Here is a 22,693-nt window from a genome sequence, read left to right as displayed (position 1 = left end):
GGGGAGCCTGGGTCTGCTGGGGACGGTACTGGGCCGCTCCTCACTTCCCATCTGCTGCAGGGCTGCTCTCGGGAGTGCTGCCGAAGCCACTGGGGCACTAGTGGCTACGTTCCCTTGCATCCATATTGCTGTGATCGATTTGCTGTATAAAACACATGCTGTCATGCATGTGGAGTGACTAGTAAGTGGCGTCAACAGGCCCTTTGCTGACGAATGCACACCCACGTACGGGATATTCAGAGAGGCTCACCTGCTGGGGCTCTGGGAGGATGTAGGGATGGATCCCAATGTGGGGCTTCGTTTTCCCCTTCTCCGGGTTGGCAGCGGCCAAGAGGTTCCTCAGCTCTCCTGCAGCCTTTGCTTGTGTCCACTTCCGTTGAGGGGAGCATCCTTTAGCTGTATCACATGTGGGGATGAGAGGTAAGGATTTGAAGTCCAGGATGATTAAGGAGTCTGTTTAAATTGTCTATTAGCATTTTCCTTTCAGCTCCTATTGTATGGGAGGCACCCCACCTCCAGCCGCCTGGGAAGCCTGTCTGATTCATGTGCATGGCAGCAGTAGTAGGAGAAAGATAAAAGAAGCCTGACTTAAATTGTTCAGAGTAACCCAGACCCACGCGCATGCTCAAGATCAGTAATACCCTTTTCACTTGCTATCCTGTTTTCCTGGTTGCAGCAAAGCCACCCTTTGTTAGGCAGAGCAGAGCACTGGGGAGGTGATGTGGGGCAGCTCCCCCATGCCGAGGGGCTGCACCAGTCCTCCTCGCAATGTGAAGCAGGGGTCTGTCCTTCTTGGTGGTCCTGCTGAACCTCATGAGCCCCTCTGGCAGCTTTTGGATGCTGCAGGGGTACCTGCAAGCCCAGGTGGGTGTGGGAGGCACAGTGTGGGAGCGCTTCGACTTGTGACGGGGTGCCAGCCATGGCTGCAAGTGATTTTTGCCATTCAACAGTATTGCCAGACCCGTTGCTGGGAGATTGAAGTGCAAGAGGCCCCAGTAGCAAAAATATGGCCTGGATGTGGGGTTCACCGCTCCAGGTGGAGTGCTTTCCAGGTTTGTCAGAGGTAATGCAGTGGATGGGTGCTGGCTGGCAGCAGTTCAGCCTGGGTAGCGTGTGGAGGATGCTAATGGTAGGGGAAAGCATTTGGAGGAGCTGGCAAATTCTGCCATCATCCCGGGAATATCACGGAGAGGTCTAGGGACTCTTTGCTTAAACTGATGAGTAGTCTGCAAAATAGATTCGTTCCTGCACTGTGGTCGTGTAGCATCAGCAATAGCTAGGAATGCTTTTTCCCTTTTTCTTCTCTCCAACACAGATCTTGTTCCTTTCCTAACAGCCTGCTATATGGGGCTGTATTTTTAGGTACATGCTGACCCCAGCCCTTCCCTTCCTGATCAACACCTGCTGGGGGAAGCACGTTACTCCTTGGACAATATTTGCCAGGGATCTTTGAGGTGCAGGTAAACCTCCTTCCATGCGCTGCCCTGTGTCGGTCCAGGGTAGCTCCTGGGCCAGCACTGTCACCTCACTTGTCCGCTGTCTGACCTGCCTTTGCCTGTCCATCGGCAGCCGAGTGTCTGACAAACTGGTTGTGCTTTCCAACTGGTCCTGGCACTCTGAATCTTAGCCACTGACAAAAATACAGATCGGGAGTCAAATTCTTAACGGGAACAAAAGCAACTGTTGAGAGTCATGGCTCTGTCTAGGCTTGTTATTTTTTTTTAATTAAATACAGACTATTAATTTATTTCTTTTCCTATTGTTTAGCGTCTCATCAGACTCTTCCGTCTGTTTGTCCATGAATGGGTCTGATGCTGTCAGCTCCTGTGTGTCTGCAAAATAGGTGTGGCTAAGCCAGAACCCAGAAGCTGCTGTGATGGGTACTGTAAAAACGCTGGTAGTGGAGTGGAGGACATTATTAAAAATAAAACAGTGCAAACCTTCTTAATTAGGTGTTGTTTCTCTTAGAAGCTCATCTTCCCTCTAGGCAAGCGAAACCAATTATGTCCTCCCTTTCAACCACCTTACGCTGTTAATGATCTTACTCTTGTACATGTAAACCTCTCCCCTACTAATTGAAGCTAGACTAAAGCAAACAATGGAGTAAAGTTAAACTAACCAAAAGGAAAAAAACCAACCAACAGACTAGTTGCAAACACTTTTAAATTATAAATGGTTTTATTAGGTTATAAAGCAAATGAGTAGTTTTCTTCCAACTGTAGAAAGAAAGGTTATTTGGTGTAAATGGTACGTGAATGAGTTTTCAAGTGTAGTCTTAACCCTAGCTAGAAGATGGCATAAACTCCACTGCTTCACGCTGTTCACTGACAAGCTTTGCTCAGATATTGTTAAAGCTTATTTATTCTCTTTGTCCACTCGCCCTCTGAAATCTTTCCGTGGATCAGAGATTGAAGTCGGGAGGCACAGACGAGGTATATATAGGCATATAGATACATTCGTAATTGTGGTATAGCAGCCTGTGCCAAGTGGAAGTATTTTAAACTTCCCTTTGAGTGATAATTTTCTGTTTTGCTGAGCATTTAAGCAATATGTTGCCAATTTTTCCTCTAGCATTCCCTCCCTCCAATCCCATTTTACTATGGAATAAGATGAAGTTAAACAAACCGACTCTCAGAGAGTTGAATAATCTTGCATTGTAATACACTGACTCAGAGTCTTGGATCAATGGGCTTGAATTGCTGTTAAAAGCCATATGAAAGGGAAAGCAAAGTCTTTTGCTGTAAGCTGTGTCAAGGGGTGGAGGAGCAGAGGGATGGATGGAGGCTTAGCCAACACTTTTTGTGCTAAACCAGATCAATTTTAAAGGCTTCCTCTGTAGACGCCTGCCGGGGGGGCTTTTATAGTTCAGAAATGTCAGCACAATTGTGCAGATTGCAGCATTCAGCAACAGCAACCCTCCCACCCCAAACCTGATACTAGTAGTGGCCCATCTAATTACAGCCCCACTTGTGTCACGCAGGCATCTTGAGTAGGTACCCAGGAAGGCTGGGGTGGAGGGAGAAGTTGGCCTTCCTGAACATCCACCTCAAAAATAGCACGTCAAGGGAGTGTTCACAAGGATGTGTCCTAGCAAAAGCTGCTCTGTTGTATGGGTCTGGTCTGAGTGTTACCGAAAAACTCAGAATAAAGAACTTATCAACACCAATTTAGTGTAGATAAGCAGACACTTCTTTATTAACGGCCGGGTGCGCGGGCGAGTCCTCTCATGAACCACGCACACCTGAACACCAAAATCATACACCTTATATTAAACTTATTCATACATATTCATTAGATTTCCGAGTAATGTTATACATATTCATTAGATTTCTGGGAAGTTATTAGCATATGTAAATGTCCTTTACGCAGGCGCCGTGAAGGTCTCTGGTGGTCTTCAGAAGCCCTCTGGTGGTCTTCCATAGTCTTCCTCACTTTGTCCGATAGTTGACCTTTCATGTGATTCTGCGCAGTACGATTTTTGCTATCATGTATTAGATTTACATAAAATACATTGAATGTTAACTCTTGAATCTAATATTTCTAGTGATTGGCCCTCAGTCACACCACCTTATCAATATTCTTATATTAAAACAATCATTGGTTAATCTCACTTAACTCTACTGATTGGAATTCTCATTAATTAGATCGAGGTAAATCTTTACCAAAGCTTCTGTGGTTAACTGATTTCAGACAATACTCGAATTCTTATAGTTACACATAATACATTTTCTTAAGTTCCTAAGTTCCTATTATTTTAAAATTCTGACATCTGTTATCTAAGTTCTAAATGTTCCTACTAGATGATTTTAACCAATTCCTCCGGCCTTGATACAGGGCTATACAGGAGATTACACAATAGCTGTTAGTTGGTGGTTAAATATATAGAATGCAATATATAATTTTGCTAAAATATTTCTTATAGTTCCATATTCCTATTAAAATTAAATATGATTAATTCTAACTAATAACAAATCAGTAACATGAGGAGCTAGGGAGACTGAAGCTGGCCGGGGGGTGATAGTGGATGTGTCTTTCTGGGATTGAGGTTGAGTTTGCTCAACCCAACAAGCAGGCAGCAAGGACATCTCTCTTAACCACGTGCTGGCTCTGAGTGCTGAATCCTATGGGGTATGAAATCAAGTACCACAGACTTCTCAGCTGAGATGTCCCCAGTGTCAAACATCATCATGGAGAGGTGGAATCAAGAGGTGTTGGCTAAAGTGACAAGGACCTAGTTCAAGGCAGTACTTCTGCAGGTCGTTTGAGTGCAGCTGGTCTCATCGACTTCTAGTACTTCTGTTTGAAGTTAGTAGGAGGATAATAGGGTCTGCATGCTGTATTGAATAGCGCATAGTGTTTCTTTTCCCCCTTTGGTGGTGATTAGTCCTACCGGAGAGGAAGAATGAAGTGCTTTGAGGTACTGTCTGAACATAATAAACTTGAAAATGTCAAAAGGCAAATTGGAAATACCATGCCGATTTTGACAAACCTGCGCTGTTTTATGCAGGAAAAATAATAGTGATAACTTAATGTTGCTCACTGGAGAGAGAGGTTATACCAAAAATACACTTTGTGAGAGAGTATGCTCATGCTTTAAGAAAAGAAGCCTTAACAAGCCCAAGAGGGATACGAGACCCTCAAAGTAAATGCCATTCAAGTTTAATAGGATGGAAGGGATGTAGCCAAGTGGTCCAAGAGCCTGAATGGTGGCCAGAGCCACTCATTCTGATTTCTGATGTTTTGGGATTGATTCAGATCCTAAGGGCCAACAAAGGAACTGTAAAGCATTATAAATTGATTATAATTCTGTGTAATCATGGTGACAGTGGAAGTGCTTGTGTCTCACTGCACGCGACAACCTGTGAAAAAACCAGCAGGGAAACCCACCAAAACCCATGGCTACCTGCAAGTATATTGCTGCCTCCAAATGGGGAAGCCTGAGATATGAAACATCATTGCTTTAAACCCTTTTCAGACAAGCATTGCTTGTTTGCACATAGAAGGACTTCTGCCTTAAATTTGGAAGGGGGCTTCTGAAAACAATCCCCCAGCTCTGTACTCATCGGCTTCCCTTCCAGAAAGGGCTGAAGAACAGGGGAGAGTGAAGGGGACGGTGAGGCACATGTTGTATTGCTGCTGTAAATCAAAAGCAACAACCCTGTGTAATGCATACCTCAGGAATGATAATGACAGTTCATCCTTCAAAAGTATGTTGCAGAGTGAAGGCCTAAGAAAGTAAAATCCATAGTGAATATCAGGGAATTAATGGCTGTCTCTGCAAAAGTGTGGAGTAACCTCTTTGGGAAGCAGAAGATGTTACTGGATTTCTTTCAAACCTGCTGTGATCAACTAGAAGCAAATATATCTGTTGTAAGGAGCAGTCTTGCTTTGATATGGGTGTGGAAAACCTGACCTAATAGGTATTATAGATTGCTGTCATTTTTAAAATACTATGTTTAATTTCTTTTGGAGTCTGGTGAATTTTTAGGTAAAAGGAAGAAGGAAGGTGCACTCTGCAGATGGGTTACTCTCCCACTCTCTGAGCCAGCAAGCTCAATGCTGAACGTCCCTGCTGCTGTGGTAGCCAGTCTCTGCAACCTGCTTACATGAACATGTTTATGTTTCATCTGCTGTGCAACCTCAGTTATCTTCAGATTATTTGGAAAAGGCTCTTGTAGTTGAAAGCACAGAAGATGATTAAGGAAAAAGAAAAGGCAACTGCAAACCTGTGTCCTCCCTGCGTTTCTGTCCCATTCATGTGATGTTCTCATGAGCAGGTGGTACCTTGCCTTCCCTTGCCTAAAATAGGGAAACCCGTTAAAAACAGCCATTGCAGGAATCCCAACGGAAGGTCACTGCAGAAAGGGATGGGGTGAATTTCGGTTCTCATTAATTCAGAGATGTGCAAGCAGAGAGAAAAAAGAGGAAAATATTTGCAAATATTTATGCTGTGTTAAAACTACTGTAGAGAGCAGAGACAGCTGCGCAGCTTAAACCTAAAATATTTTGCTGGCATTTGTTGCAGTCACAGTCATCTGACCGGTGGCTGGGTATCCTCCTTTCCCACCTCCTCTGCCTGTTTGTTTCCTGAAAATGCTGATATTCGTCTTTGAGGCCAGGTGAGGTCCATCAATTTAGCAAACCATGAGCTGATCCCAGCCATGCTGTCAATTAGCTCTGGTGCCTGGCATCAGTGTGGCCAGAGGTTACAGCAGCAGTGCCCAGTAGTGACGGCGGATGCTGAAACACGCTCCCTTGTCAGCTAATCATTTCAGTGCCAAAGTAATCATTTGATCTCAGCAGAACAGCTGGTTTTAAACCATAGATTATCCACTACTTCATCTCCTCACTTAGCTGGGGAGCTGATTTGTTTCAGCTATATATCAATTATACCCCCAAAACAACACTCAGTTAGCTTGTACCATGTGAAATAAAGATAAAACGGGTTCAGGCACTAATGATAGATCTTCCATTACAGACCCTCTGCCCCAGCACATAAATACCCATCACCGGAGAGTGAGTATTCATTCATTCCTGGAGCCAGTCATGCTGATTTCATTAGGATACAATGAATTATTTTAGTGGAACAAAGCATATATAAAAATAAAACGCAGTTAAAAGGCCATTTATTTCTTGCGCTGCTGGGTGACACCAAAATCACTCAAACTGATCGAATGTAAAATCAAATACATCTGGTTAGAGCTAGCTTGTTGGGAAGCAATGCGTGTTGTGTGCAAGGAAATCCAGTCATTCCAAAGGAAGTGTTTTCATGTGATCTTTTCCTTGACGTTATTATGGCCTTTTGATCAAAAATTTCTCCATTACTGGCCACTGAAATAGAGAAATTTTGCTTCGTTTGCAATGAAGACCCCTCGCCTTGCAGATCGATCTGGCACGTGCTCAGCCGGTGCACGCTTTGACTATGCTGATGAAACGGCAAAGTCCTAAAATCATGAAATAATGGCATTGCTACAGGTGTTCCTAGTAGGCAAGCTAGCATTTCCTTGGGCAGAGTAGGTCCAGCACATTTAAATCTATACCAACATCAATATGTTTGCATCTGCAGCCCTGCCATTGCCCGCTTTGGGATCGATTCCGCTTGTGTTGGTGGATGTGTGGCTGAGCAGCGTAGGGCTAAACAGAGCTGGCTGGAAGTATTCAGAAAGCAAATTTTGGTAAAATGTTAAAATACTATTTTGCTTTGGCTTTGTAAGCCTGGTGTTTGACCAAAATTTGTTGTTTTTCTTTAATAGAAGAGGTAATTAGTAAGTATGCTTTTCCCCTAAGGGATTGCGGCAATGCAGGTTATTGCATGCCAGTTATCATCGGAAAGTTCCCCAGTTCTTCCTGCCACAAGCATTCAACCCCATACGCTTGTCGTGTTTTCTGATGTTCCTGAGGTGGAATGAAATGCTTATTCAGCATCAATGGGAAATACTGGGTTTATGTCATTTATCTCAATATTTTGTTTTCAGTGTGCAGAGGTTTAAAGCATGTGGTTCCTGGTGTGAGTGGGTGCTTTTCTGCGTGCTTGGCTCTGTGCACTTTTGGTCACCTTTTCCTTTTCCAGCTTCCGTTACAGACATGCTGCTTGGGGAAACAGTGTGCAAGGAAACCCAAGGGTGCTGTTGGGAACCAGGAGCTGTGCCGGGAGCTGGCATGCTGGGTCTGTCTTCCATGGAGAGGGCCGTGTTGTGTCCCACAGTGCAGACACCCATGCCCCAAGCGCTGGATGGAGAGGGAACCGCGCAAGGCAGGAAAAATCCCTGTTCATGCAACTGTTTTGCACCTGGTTTGATGGTTTTAATGTTGTTTCTTGTTCTTGTTAGATTATCATCACAAAGTGAGAGATAGCCAATTTGTGCAGTAGAGATCCTGCTGCAGATCTGTTGCTGAAGCCTGCACGCTTTTGTGCACCAGGGAGGAGTAAACTACCTGCAGGTATATTTATTTATTTTCTGAAAAAGGATTTTTCAGGTGACATTTGGAGCAACCTTCTTTAGGAAGTTTTCCGTCTTTCCTTAGGCAGAGCAGTGGGAGAGGTGAACGTGGTAAGGGTGGTTTCTTATGGCCCCTGTGTTGGGAGATGCGGAGAGTTGTTTCTAAGAGACCTTACAGCACTTGTTAGTCCTGGGGCTGGTGTCCTCAGCTCGATCGGCCTGACGATATGAATGTGAAAAGATCAGCACTGAGTGGAAACCATTTCAAATATGGTAATCTGCGCACACTTGCACAAACACGTTGGAGCCAGCTAAGCCCGCAGCCAGGAGTTATAAAATTCTTACTTATTTAAAAGACTTTGAATGGAGTTCACACACTCCCTGAGATTTCAGTTTAAAAAGAAATAATTTTGATTGCCTTTCTGCACCTCAGCTCCTCCCATAAAAGGTCACCTATCTCGAAACGTGCCTTCAGATTGTGAGACGTAGTCCTGGTTTTTGGTTTTGCTCCTTTTAAAATTTTAGTTGTTCATTAAAGCCCTTGCTGAACTGCTGTACCTAAAGTGGTTTTAACTCTGACCTCTGGAAGGATTACATATCTTTTTATGTCTAATAAGGGCTGAAATTTTGTTAGGTGAAGCAACTGCCAGTTTTACAATGTCTGCTGCCTGTAACTATCCCTGCAACTGCCAGGAGCCCAAACCTGACAGCTCCTTAAGCAATTTTTAAATTTTTTCTCCCATGAAATTTTAATACTGCATCATGCCATGAATTCATAGTGGATGCAAATATTTATCAGATCTGTTGCAGACAGTGTCCACTGGATGTTAATTTGCCAGGATGAATCTGGCTGTGTCTGGTTAGCAGGGGCTTCTCAGAAGCAAAATAGGAAGGCCTTCATTCTGGGTTTCAGGAAAGCCCCCAGCAAAGGCTCCTCTTGTTTCCTTAAATACATGTCTTCAGCTCCATCCTCCAGAGGCATCTCAGAGTACCCCTCTGGGGCTCTCACGAAACAAAAAGGGCACTTGTCTGATAGCACTTCTAAAAGGCAATGATTTTTCTTAGCCCTCACTTAATTGGCGGGTAATCGGCCATCATCTCGCTCAATATAAGGCTTTGTTTTTATTTGTTTATTTTTTTAATTGAGCTAAATGCCTCTTCTGCTTTCCCACTGCCTCTGATCTCTGCTGGAGAGAGCAAATCTTAGCAGCCTGGAACATCACACGTTTCTCTGATGGCTTTCGGCTGCCATATGTTCTGGTTCAGTAACAGTTTTGGCTGATCACTGTGACAGCAAAACACCTTCTTTTATTTAAGCTACAGCTTTCTAGAAATATGTCTTTGGGCTTAATCAACATAACCTTCAGCAGTTCTTTGAAACTCGGGATCTAAACGCCATGAATGTCAGAAACACTTTATGGCTTGTGGGAGTCTTTAGCGCTTCAGACAGATAAAAGTGGAGGAGGAAGCCATCAAAAAATACACCAAATACAGGCTGGAATGCGTTTTTTGCTGGTAGCTGACAGTTGGGCCCCTGCATTGGAAAGGACAGGCTATCAAAAGAAACCAAAGGGAAATGTAGCACTGAGTGTACTGAGGTGAGCAGCCAGTTGGGTTTCGTACAGTATACGCTCCATAAGCCATCCATGTGCACCGAGCTTAGGCACCCTTTGCTGGCAGAAACAGTCCTCTGCTGAAATGTCTTTCAGACGTGAGAGCTGTTGGTTTATTACTACAATAGTAGTGGTGGTGTTATTTTTAAGAAGAGGAGAAAATAAGAATAAATTACAGTAAAATGTCAGCAACTGCTGAAAATAGAGGAGTAGCAACAGTGTGTCTTTGGCATTTTTGCAGCCAGTCAAGCACATGCAGCAGGAATGGCGCCAGCGTGCAATTTCCATCGGCTTCAATTACTACCTTTGCCTGTTTTTAAATATTTAAAGTTTAACATTTAATTTTGGATGACGCTGAATACCAAGAATCAAAATATGGAAATTAACATTAAAGTATTGGTTGCAGCAAGCACGTATCAATAATGTAAGCGGGATGGGACTGAATGGCCATGGTCTTCCAAGAAATCTTTTCCGTTTCTCTTGTGTTCCCTGTCTAGACAAGATTATTAAATAATCCTCTGAAGGGATTGTCCTTCTCCGCTACCTTTTATTATTGGTGGGAGCCAATTTGAGGCTCACTCTGTTGTGCAAGGGGCCAGTTCCCTTGTGTGATTGATGAGCCGGATGGGAAGTGATTAGACTTTTACAAGCCCACACTACTTGGAACAATACTACCAGGAAAAAAAAAGGCTGTTCTTCAAATTTCAGATTTATTGCCTATTATTTCCGAGCTTCAGTTTCTCTCTCCTTCTCTTCGACATCTCCTCATTTTTCTGGCTTGCTTCACAAGATAAGGAAAGAGGGTGGAAGATCTGCATGGTGCAGCTGGTAGAGGTAACCATAGGAGGAAAAACTGCCAGCTGTTGTGGGCAGTCTTGCTTTTTTGTTTTATTGTTGTTAGTTTTTATGAAGACTGATTGCGGTTTGCTCTTGATACGCTTCCCCAGAGGTTTGCCTTCTTCAAAGAGACACAATAAACTGGGCAAGCTGTGGAACAAGGCTGGTAGGAGGAACAGTAGGACAGGTAGGACATATGTGGTGTCTCCCTAAATACAAGGGGGGACAAACAACAATCCATTATATTGGGGCTGTCAGTGTGAGACCCCTTTGCCCTCTGCAAAAGAGCATTTACTGGATCGCTGCATGGTTTGCATGTGATGATGGCAGAGCAGAGTCTTTTCTTGCAGGGATCCTAGCAAACCTGATATCTGACTGTGCGTAACAGGCAGTTTTGCTGCTGCCTGTCATTGGGGTCTGGAAAGCCTTTTTAGAGGCAGAAATCCAGGTCTCCCCATTTCATTCTCGCTCTCATCCAAGCCACCCATTTGCCTTTAGCACACAGTTGTTTCATCTTACGTTAAGAGCTCTGATCCTTCTCTTCTGGGTGCCCGGCAGAGAATTTCATCCTAGAAATAAAAGAAGGCGCATAACCATTCTTGCCTTTAAGATTCCTAATTTAATTCCTCTTGATTTTGTTCAGGGGTTTGCACCTTTTTTTTTTTTTTTTAAGTCTTCCTCAGGAGACCTCTAAAACTTCTCCACTGGAGCAATGGCAAATTGAATCCAGACGGCTGTTTTTCTTTAGCACCTCTGAGGACCACTGATGCAGGCTGAAACATATACAATATACAGCAACTGGGTATTACAGTGAATGGGGGAATCCTATTCCCCTGGTAAAAGTCAAATGAATTATTCCATTTTAGCTTTAAAACTCAACTCTTTATGCATACACCAGAGCCTCATGGGGACTGTCCCCTGGCGGACCTGTTAGCTGAAAGTTGTCATTGAGGCCAATCAGAGGCAATGCCCAGCCTAGTACCTTTGGGGAAAAACATGCTGGAGAGGTGAACATGAGCACCTCTGCTCACAGCTTCTTGGCATCTCTGTGATGTGATTTAATCTTGTTAAGCTGGAGCGGAGCTTGGGGTATGGGTGTTCTTTTGTTGGCATTGAAAGGATGTTTCATCAGTGTTTGTCCTGCTGCAGATGATAAAGCTTTTGCAATAAGAAAAAAAAGGTAATGGATGATGTTTTATAATTGAGAGACCTAACAGTGACAGCAGTCATGTGGGTAAGGGGGGTGGGAAAGGAGGATTTGTGACCAAGAGAAGCAAACTACTGCAAAAGCCAGAGCTATGCAAATATTTGACACTTCAGCTTGGTGACTGAACTGGGAAAGAATTAGAAAAGTCATATGGGGTTGATCCAAGTGAGAAATCTCTCCCCCCTCCACCCCCCCCCAATACTAGAAAATGTTGCTTTGTGACAATTGAGGTTTTTTTGTTCAGCTCAAAGTTCTTCATTTGTTTTAAATAACGCATTCTGGTAAACCACTAAGCAGTGAGCACCTTGATTTTTCAAGTGTGTTTTTCTTTCCCCTTCCCAGACAGAGCTGTTTGCCACATTCAAGATTAATATTCAATTGACTTTGGTCAACCAAAGATTGATCTTTTTTTTCTCCTGTGCTGATATGTTTATTCTTTGAAAACTTTCTCCAACCTAATAAGGATAGATTTTTTTCATGGCATTTTATCAAGTCTGCCTTCTCTTTGCTGGGTTAAAATTTGATGGAAGCAAGTTATTCATAAAAATGCAGGTCAGTTTTTGTTGTACTGAAAAGAGCTCTTGCCTCCATAAGAAACATAATAAATGAAACAAAACAAAGATCACAGATGCTGTAATAAAATTAGTAAATGTGTGTATTGTTGAACTTCACTAAAATTATTGTAAATGGTGCTGTTACATTGTTTAATTATGTACAATTAGCCCAGGAATTGCTAAGTCCCTGCTGGAGCCTTTTCTCTTAGATTTACAATAGGTCATGGTAGAGTATTTTTCTCATTACTGTCATGGAGGCACTAATTGAACTGGATCCGATCTCCCACATTGACTATTTTTATCCATAGAAGAATAATTTATTTATGTACAAATAGTTGTTCTTTGCCATATTTAACTGGAGCCTGGAGCAGGCATAGAAGAGATGGCAGAATTTATAGTCCATTAAAACATTTTCCATCAAGTGTCATCTGTGAAAACTGTTTTGGGCATATAAAGCAGGAACAAGATAAATGTAGTTTTGGTAAGTCTTGAAAATACTTTGCTTCAGGGCCACAGCCAGCCAGCATGGCAAAGCTCTGGGGAGTTGTGCAAAAAAAGTCAGCAATGTTAGGGTTTTTTTACATACATACATACATATATATATATATGCATTGAGAAATCATTCTTCAGAAAACCTGGGAAATGTAATATTTTGGTTTTGCTTCCAGAAGGTTTTGTGGTTTCTCTTGGAGAGCTGAGAAAGAGCTGGGAGCTGCAAAGCACAGCAGAGGTGTTGCTTTGCTAGATGAGCCTGCAGGCAGAAAGGCGTGTGGTGCGTCTGGCCCTTGCGAGGCTGAACTGATACTGTTAAGTTGTCCATGCAGGAAAGGTGGCAGAAAGCATGGGAGATGGAAGAGCTCATCATTTATTTCCAACCTGAAATCCCCCAGATGCCAGAGAGGAAGCTAGCCCTTGCGAAGACTGGCGTACTGATCTGCTGGATCCAAGGATTTTGCCTTGTTAAGCATTTCAGAGCATTTGGGAGTTTCTTCATATTGATCATCCAAGCTAAACCCACTCAATAATATGATAAATAATTTATTTGCTGACACTTTTCCCAGCCTGCTCTATATGCACCTCACATAGGTACGATGTGAAAGCTGAAGGTGTGCTTCCCGGAGGTTAGCTTTGCAGACAGGGAGGGCAGCAAGAAACAAACACGAAGTTCAGCTGAAGCCTCTCTTGCGAGCTTGGCTGCCTCAGGCATGTGCCAAGGAGAAAAGGGTGGATCTGTTGCAGAGCCTGGAGAAGGCTTCGGGTGTCAGGGAGACATGTTAGAGTAAGAGGTGCATGCGTGGTGCTGTGCAGGGGTACCACCTTGTGCCTGGACACGGCAGCTCTCTGTTGTGTTTGAGCTTGAACCAGACGGGGCTTCAGGTTTTAGAAAAGGCCAGACCACTTGAACTCTTTCTCTGTCTGTTTGTAAACCCAAACTCAGTGCAATTTAACATGTGCTGTACCCATGGAGGTCAATGATATAGCGTGCAACTGTCTCGCCTCTCTGGACCAGGAGATCCCTTTGCCTCAGCTCTTTTATACACCTTCCACCTTGCTCCTAAAACACCAGGTGTTGCATCAGATGGAGTAACAGCACACCAAAACTCACATCGGTGGTTCCTGGCAGGCGCAGTACCTGTAGCTGTGGACATACTGGAGATGTCTCAGCAAACACTGCCAGACACTTGCAAATTTATTCAAAACTGTTTCCATGAGCAGAGGAGTGCATTATTTATGATTCCATTTTCCTCTCTGTTTGGAGAGCATTTATCAAATCAATCAGAGAATTCATTAGGTAATTATTATTTTTTCATTATTTGCCTAAGCCTTGGTGTATTTACCCCACACAAATAGAAAAGCCATATGTAAATGGGATCAGGAGCTTGAAATATCCATTTTCCTCCCCGCAGTGCAGAGGAGGAGCCTGGGAGTGGGTCTGTAGTGTGACAGCTAGCAATGAAGTTGTAATATATAAGAAGTGACGGGACGCTGTTGAGTATCATTTGTCATTTGTGGCCTGAACGAGATCACTTCTGCTGTGTGCTGGTGGATGGCCAGAGGTGATTTGTGCCCCAATTCACATGTGTGCAAGGGAGGCACCAAGAAGTTATAAGTCAACATACATGAAAGGCCCTGAGCAGCTGCGAGTCCCCAGCTTAATCTTGTTTTGCCAAGTCCCCTGTGTGTTTGTTAGCATCCTGTCCCACATGGCATCCAGTGCCACCTCCACCATCTTCTGGTGGTGGTTGTGGGTGGAGCTTCCCAGGGTAATACCAGCCACCATTTCTCTGTTCTTTCCTCAAAGAAGGGTTTGGTGTTTTTTTGTTCACACTGGCTCATTTGGTGATTTTGCTAAGGACAACCCAGTGGTGGGTGGCCTGGCTGGCCACTGGTCTTGGGGACCAGGAGCAGTGGGGACAGTGCTACTCCTGGCACCATATTTGCTATGGTGGCCACACCTCCGTGCTTTCAGACCCCGCATCAGCACGTAGTTTCTGTAGTTTGGGATTTGCCTCTCCCTGACCTGCAGTGAGGGAGAAAACATGTTCCTGCAGAATGAGGTTATCTCAGGTGCACAGGGAGCTCCGGAGTGAACGGGGCCACCAAAATGTGGTGCTTCCCATTTCCCAGTGTAGGGGAGCTCCTGGGCCAGAGCCTGTGATTGGATGAGAGTGGGTAAGGATGAAGGGGATGGGGAAATTATAGCAGCACCATGTCAGGTCTACTGAAACTGCTGTACAAAAAGCAACAGTTGCAGACTTGCTTTAAGAGCATCTTAAGGTGAGGGGCCAGGGTGGGTTTGGGTTTCAGAGTCTTTTGCAAGATGCTGATCCACGCAGGCTAAGGGGATTGCTGGGAAGATGACTCTGTAGCTGCCTGCACGACCACTGTACCCCACCTCACCTGCTTTATGGGGTTTATTTTCAAGTAAATGTCAGGTTTCGTTCTTACCAGCTGCTTGCAGTGTCCGAGGCATCCCCGTTGCAATGTTAATGAGAAAACTTGCTATGCGGTTTCTCTCCAGGTGACCCAGCTATTCTGAAAAGCACTAAGGGTCACTGAACAAAAATGTATAATGTATAATTAATGCAATAATTGTATAATTTTATTCCCCTCTTCATCAAAGTTGGTGTACACAGTGCATGTATTAAATATGACTACAGTGCCGTTTCCCAAGACAACTGCTGAAGATGAGTTAGGAAGACCTCAATAGGCTCTTCCACTTAAAAATTTTCTTTGCAAAATAAATACGGGCTGTCTTCTGAATAAGAATGAGATTAGCTGAAGTCATTAATTAGTATGACTTTTTAAAAGGAAGCTGTAAATGGAATAATTCACCACATACAGCATCCTAATTTTCCTCCCTGTGAAATAGTTTTCACTTTTTATTATTTACTCTCTGTTGCTGTAAAAAGCCTTTCATAAGTTCAGAACTTCTTTTTTGATGGGTCCCTCCTGCTTTTTTAGCTTGTTTCTTTTGCTCCCCTGTTGTCCGTCATCCCGCTTCCAGGTTTTGGACAGAGACAACATTATAATTGTGCCCAAACCATCTTTGCCTCCCTCCAGCCTTGTCCCTCTCAGAATTTCCCATCGCCATAGGGTTCAGCTTGGTGACCAGAGCTCAGTGCCCAAGGCAGCTAGATTTGACCTGGAGTTATCTAATAAATTAGAAGAAAGTGCAGGGCTGGAGGTCTCTGAAGCAAGGAGAGCTCAGTATTGCCACTGATTTTCTATTAGCGCGTGAGCATCACCAGCGCGCGCCATACGATAACATCTATCATGTCAGCACAAGTCCTGACAGTGATCTGGAGACCTGAAATCCTAAAATGTGGCACAGAGAAGCTCATGGGTCCTTTGCGTTAGTCTGTTGGCCTCATGTTTGTTTGTTTTCGTTATGTAGTTCGGCTTGGAAACTGTTAAAATACATGTTGTAAGAAGATTAAAATGATCCTTTATGATGGATGGAAGGAGTTAAACTGAAGTTAAAAAAGAAAACTTTCGAGAGGTTGTTTCAGAAAGAAATTCAGAAACAAAATTGGATGGTTTAGTCTCATAGCTTTTCCCTAAAGCTTGGAGCAATTTGTTTAAACATTGATTTTAACTTTATTTTCTTACTGTTTTTTTTTTCTTTTTTTTTACAGTGGCTTAATTTCCATTCCTTGTCTGGCATGCCTGTTAATTTTGCACGCTATCACAAGCCTAATTCTTCTCTGTTTCAAATGAATATCATATAAATTAATTGCCATACGATTACCATGTAATTACATTGTGACTCATGACAGTTTAGACAAAGTATCATAGCTACATTTTAAGAAATGATAAATGTTTGACTAATCTGTCAGAAAAATGTAAATATATTGTGATTTTTGTGGCACTTTTAAACACATTAATTCTCCCCCTAGTTTCTGTAAGCTGTCAGTCATGCTGTAGCAAAGAGCAGTCAATCTGAGCACCCAAATTTATTTGTGTTTAGGCAACGTTTAGCATTTGGGAAGGTTTTTGCACCAAGGGCCAAGGAGGAGGTACGTGACCTGAGTTGCACCATGGAATCATGCATGACACTCTTGAGAGACCTGTATCTTCCAAGTAAGCCGCTTATTTAATAAGCGTATGCTGATACACACTTCTAGCTACCTTTTGCTGTATTTCACAGCATGCACACAATTTTATTCCAGCTCAGCATCAGGGGCTATCAGTTAGTTTTTACTGTTTGGGGGCTCTCCTAGTCTGCCTTGTCTGCTTGCTGGGGCATCTCCACTGCTCGGGACCTTGACACTGGCCACAGGACTGAATGTGCGGTCGCTGTTAGTGATCTCAGCCATTTTGTCTCTGTCTTTCCCCATGTCTCACTCTCTCTTGTTCTCTAGAGCTGCAGAAAAATATAGTTAATTAGTGTTTAAGCACGCACCTTGGTCTGTGGCGGGGCACTAATTGGAAACTAAGCCCAGCATTTTGCCTGCAGAGTGTTGCCCTGGGGATGCCCTGCGGGCTGGCAGTGGGAAGGTGCATTGCTGCTGCGTGGTGTTGGGATGGAAAGGGATGCAACAATCCACATAGCTGTGGCGCAAAAGTGGTCCAGCTGCCGATGCTTACAAAGCCTTGGGTGAAAGGAAGCTTTGGCTGTCCAGCACTGATGGTCCCTTCCAGCACTGATCAGTGGGAAAGGGACGTGGTCTGTTAATGATCAATAAATGAAGTTCTATCTTCAGCTGAAAATTAGGAGTGTTTTTCATCATATTAACCAAGTCACTATTCAGATGTCTTATGGTCGATGTAGACAGGGACAGACCTTTTTAACAGCTGCCGTGTGGTGTCAGACAGACTCCTGTTGATGGTAAAAACAAGTTTAGCATCAAACTGCTTAAAATAGCATCCTTAGTTTAAATTGCTCTGAGCTCTGTAAAGGTATTAGGAAACTTAACAGCCATGCCAAGGAAGTCACTGAAAGCCAGATAATGGGTGTTTGGTTTCAGTTATGAATACCTTCACCACTGATCTTGTCTTATCACTTAGAATGAAGTGTCCTTAGCAAGACAGCAAGATTACAAAAGAGCATTTTGCTGTTTTTCAGCTTTCTTCTGTGCCTGTATGTCACCACCGTACAATAAAGTCAGGATAAAGTGTAGTTATCTAGACCTACAGTGATGCAGAAAGCTTTTTGTGTGCACAGGTGCCAGCACACTGTTGCAGGGATTTGGGCTGGGATGTCTCAAGGGCTTATCTCGGCCTCTTCTGCATGCCAGTGGCTGCTGCTCTGCACTTGGTCCTGCCTTTGCAGCATGCCCCTATGCTACCTGAGGTGCTTTCCAAGGATTTAGAAGGGCTTCACGAGCAATTTCAGAGTGGCACAGATCTGGTTATAGGCCCCCTTTGATACTTTGCCCTAGGGATTTATTTTTGTCTGGATTAGCAGGCCGGTTGCTGCTGCTTTCCCAACCAAATTAAGCAGCCATCAGTTGCAGTGATTCACTGAGCTGAGCCAACGGGACAATGTCCTCTGCTGATTTAAGGTCCTGGCGCAAGACTAGTAGCAGTTGACAGCAAATAAACAGGCAAATCCATTAAAAAAAGTAAACGGGAGTTTGTGAGAAGGGGATGGGCAAGGGAGGTATTTTTAGTGAATTTATAAGCTGGAAGTGATCAACCCCATAACTTAGGATCCCCTTCCTTGATGATGAGTGACAACCAAGTTAGTCATCCGCCTCTGATGGGCTTTATAAGGGAGGGACTGTAGCTAGCCAGGCTGCAGGGAGCTCCTGAAGCTGTAGGCATTTCTGAGCACCTGTTTACAGCCATCCAGCTGGAAACCAGTGTTCCAAAGCCCTATAAACCCACCTCTAGAGAAATTGTTTCCAATCAGTAGCCACAGTAAAAGTGAAATCAAGTCACCCCAGTTCTGGGAGGTGTGAACTTCAAAAGCCTGTGCAGAGCTCATTCAAATATTAACAGTGTTGAACACGTGTGGTTCCTTTCCCCTTCTTCGTTGCTCTCCTTTTATTAGCTGAGAAAAGTGGGGAAGGAAATAAATTAAAAGACTTGGTTAATGCAATGTGTGACATTAGAAATTGCCTTAATAATGAAATGCATGATTAGACCAATTAGAGAGGTAGGATGGAAATGCTGTGTGTGTAGGTAGTGCATGCTTAGCATACACAGCCCTTAGAAAAAGAGCTGATAACCATCAGGGAGTCAAGAAAAGAATCGTGTGTTTCCTTGGGTCCAGAACTCTGGTTTTATGGCCTTTGCTGTGGCCAAAGCCAGGTAACCTTTGTCCTCCTGACTTCAAATTGTGCTAGGATGGCTAATTCTCTTCTCATCGTAAATCTAGTGTTTCATCCATTTCTCCCCTCTTGCATTTTGCCTTGCTGTTTCTCCTTCACTCTTCCCCAGAGGTCTGGCAGCATAGCCCTTGAACACTGGCACAGGTTGGTCTCGAAATTACAATCCTGGTTTGCTTTCCAGAGGTGTAGTAGCTTTGCTCAAATGTAGTGATCTCAAGCAAGCTGCCAAGCGAAGTCAGAGGGGCAGCTCCTCAGCTGGTGTGGGTGAGCACAGCCCCCTGGTTTTCCCAAGAGGATGTGGACATGCCACAGCTGATCATCTGCGGACTCCGCTCCTCACAGGTTTGTGAAAGACGATAATTTAGATCATCTCTGCTGCATGATAGATAATGGGCAAAAGCTCTGCTTGCAATCCAGTGATGCATTACCCTTCTTCAGCCACTGTTCTCATGTTGAAATCTTTATACTCACAGATATTTTTAAGATGTATGGTAATGCATGATTTCTGGCATTAGTGCCAAGTGTCTTAAAGAGGTTTTATTTAGATAAATTATCAGTCAGATATGAATAAGTAAGAAGCAATAAATTACAGAAAATCAACTGTTTCAGCCAAATGGGTGTTTTCATATCTATGATATAGTCCAAAAGGAAAAATCTGATTTTTTTTTTTTTTTTTTAATTGAAAGAGGTGGTGCTGAGGCATAGTAAAAGACATAGGCCCAATGGTGTGTTTAATTATGGTTTTGTAAGCTAAGTTTTAAATTCTTTTTTTATCTATACCTTTGAGAAAAGACAGTGCTGTTTCAGTGAGTAGACTGAAAATGAGCATTTTCTAACAATTGCCAGTCCTTCCTGCTAAATGTGGTGTACAATTTCTGGAAGGTTTAGACCATATCCTGTGGTTGATGCCACAGATACATGATCACAGCTGTGCATGCCTGAGGTATGTACAGCAATTGTTTCCATGAAAAAGCAATACCAAGAGAATATTTATGTGCTTGTAGAGTATATATGTGTGAATCCTGCTGGAAAGCAGCTTATCTGTCCCATCCCTGTAGGATCACTGATCTCAGCAAATCTCTCCTTCAGTCACTGTGTACCAGAAACTGGAGAACTGTTGATCTGCACCTCGCGGAGTTTTATACTTCCCATCCTGCTGCACCAAATGTGTTTGATGCTACTGGTCAGTGTGGATCCTCCCTAGGGAGGTGCTTCTCCATTTTTCCTCAAAAGGTCTTCCCTTTCTTTCCCCTGTTTTTTTCCTAAATCCAGATCATGTGCTTGGAGTCCCTCTCCTGGGGTGCCAGGGCCACAGCTCTTTCCCCAGGAGGCTGTTGCCATTCCAGTTAGCTTATTCTGTTTCCTCCCATGAAGTAGCGATTTAGGGATTTTTTTTTTAAAAAACTTCTGTTGTTAGGAAATGTCGGTTTTGCCCAGTCAGCATCTTTCACAGAAACCTGTCAATATGGGCTGGGGATTTTGTGCCAGTGCAAATGGAAAACTGATTTTTTTGATCTCCGAGTGGCTGAAAAATAGAAACACTGTTTTCCAGACAGATCTATTCACATCACCTTATATGAACACAGTAGCACTAACATCATGGTAAATGATGTTAAAATGCAAGAAAACGCTATAAAAGTTAATTCAGTGAGGTATGCTAGGTAGCTTTTTTTAACATGGCTATTAGTGTGCATGATGTGAAATACACCTATTTCTCACCATAGGCAAGATGCAAAAGTGAATGGCTAAGGAGGAGGGAAAAGTTAAAAATCTAGGGCTGTTTTTAACATATCCCTTTGTATTAAATTTGAGTGTTCGGAGTGTACAGCTGTACATTTTTTTACATTGTTCCTTAAGACAACATGTTTTCTGGTCTGCCATTTCTCAATGTCATGTATTTCTTACTGGTTAGTCCCTGCTTCTGTGCAATTTTGTTATTCACAGTATGAATGAGCTGATGGTCATAGCAAAGTTCTACTTACAGAGTTCTTCTTTGTCCCCAGGAAGGCATGAGCATCGTCTTTGTTACAAGTCCAGCACTGATGGCAAAGGCAACATTTTTTGTGTGCTTCTTGGGGAGATAGTTTAGCATTTCAGATATTTCCTAACGTTTTGTGATACTGTGCGCTATCAGTTCTCTCTTTGTTTTCTACTACTGCATTTTCAATTATACGTGCGTGTTGGTATATTCTACTTGAGGGCTGTTCTTTAGATTGCTGGGGGTTATGCATAAGCAGGCGTAAACAAAGATGCTGTATTGAGGAATATGATATTCAAGAGCCTCATTTCAGATGTATGGTGATGAATGAAAGAAGGGTTACAGAACAAAATAGACCTAGGAGTCAGCTTAGCCACAAGAAAATACTTGACACAATAGGAAAGTAGGGAATGAAAAGTAACATGCTTGCCTCAAGTACAGTACTTTCTGTGCAAGAGCTAGCAGTTGTTTAAATAGAGGGAATTTAAATTATAGTGCCATTTGGCACAATAGTACTTAGTCTAATTTTATCAATTACAGTACAAACCTGTCAGGAAGAATGCTGATTTGGGGCAAGCTGTTTAGCTAGGGAGTGTCATGGCAGGTTCAAATAGGTGCTAAGCGTCTGGTTATTAGCTTTATTAAGTGGAATGTTTTGCTTATAATGTTGCCCAAAGGCTTCCAGGCTTAAAGGAAGAGGCACCTCTGTGCATCCATGCACACATGCAACTTGCTCCAGATCTGGGTAAAGGTAGGAATTCAAGTCTGGAGGTGCCAGAAAAGAGGTGGCCCCACTGTTTTAGTTTCACTTTCATGTCTGTGGTATGATGCAATCTGCTGTGCTGCGATGCAATCCTTGCAGTACAGTTATTTTTTCACTCTGGACTTCTGTTTTCCTCTGCACCTGGGCAGTGTGAATGCATGGTAGAGTGAATCCTTGGTATTGCAGCCCTTCCTAATCTAAGCCATTGCCCAAACTTCAGTCTAGCAATATTTTTGTCCAAGAAGAGATAGATTTTGAAGACATTTTTAATGCTTATTTCTCAATCATACTTATTTGTATGGAAATTGCTGAGGATTTAGGTAGCCCTGTTATGATGCGCTTTGCTGTGTGCTGGTTTAAAACATGTCCACCTCCAGCTGCCTGTCCCACCAGCAGAGTCCCCTCAGGCTCAGGCTGTAGCTACTCTGGATTGTTGGCCAACATTTCAGTGGAAGCCCACCTCCATTGGCAGCTTAAGTCAAGAGCCTGCGTCCTCCACCTGGGATGTGTCTGGGTTGCGAACGCTTGCCCCTGGTCACCTTCTGCTGACACCACTGCTGCAGGGCCGTAGCACAGACAGGCTGGCTGGACACGTCCAAAGCCTCAAACCAACGCAGTGAGACTCACGAGGGACCATCTGTCACTGCCCAAAGCTCTTTTCTCTGAACGCAGAAGGATTTTCAAAAATAAGAGGAGGTAATTGCTTTAGTTACTCTTCCAAGCTTCACCCAGCAGTCACTGCTCAGCCTAGCGTATGCTGTCCTTGCATGGGGCTGGGTTTCCTCCAATTACAGGGGCTCTTGCCTTGTATTTCTGCTTCTTCCTCAGTTTTTCTGGGGTCTTCGGTTTCCCACGCACATGCTGTCCCTCACCATGCTGGCAGACCTTCCCCCCATGCAGCCGAGACAGGGACATGCCTTTTGTTTTGGTGGCATCTGCCATGCTTTGGTTACCGGCCCCAGTTGCTTTTCCCGTTTATCCCAAAGGAGGAGCAGCGTCTGTCCCCACTGGTTTCAGCATTT

General features: G+C 43.6%; 1 protein-coding gene across 1 annotated transcript in view; it reads left to right on the top strand.

Annotated features, from left to right (window-relative positions):
• ERBB4 (v-erb-b2 avian erythroblastic leukemia viral oncogene homolog 4) overlaps positions 1–22,693 on the top strand; it is a 402,050-nt gene that overhangs the window by 8,070 nt on the left and 371,287 nt on the right. The window lies entirely within an intron of this gene.

The sequence above is a fragment of the Haliaeetus leucocephalus genome, unplaced genomic scaffold, assembly GCF_000737465.1.
Source record: "Haliaeetus leucocephalus isolate CR32 unplaced genomic scaffold, Haliaeetus_leucocephalus-4.0 Scaffold880, whole genome shotgun sequence".
In the NCBI taxonomy this organism is placed as follows: domain Eukaryota; kingdom Metazoa; phylum Chordata; class Aves; order Accipitriformes; family Accipitridae; genus Haliaeetus; species Haliaeetus leucocephalus.
Note: the sequence above shows the minus strand (reverse complement) of the source record. Positions and strands in the feature narration are given on the sequence as shown.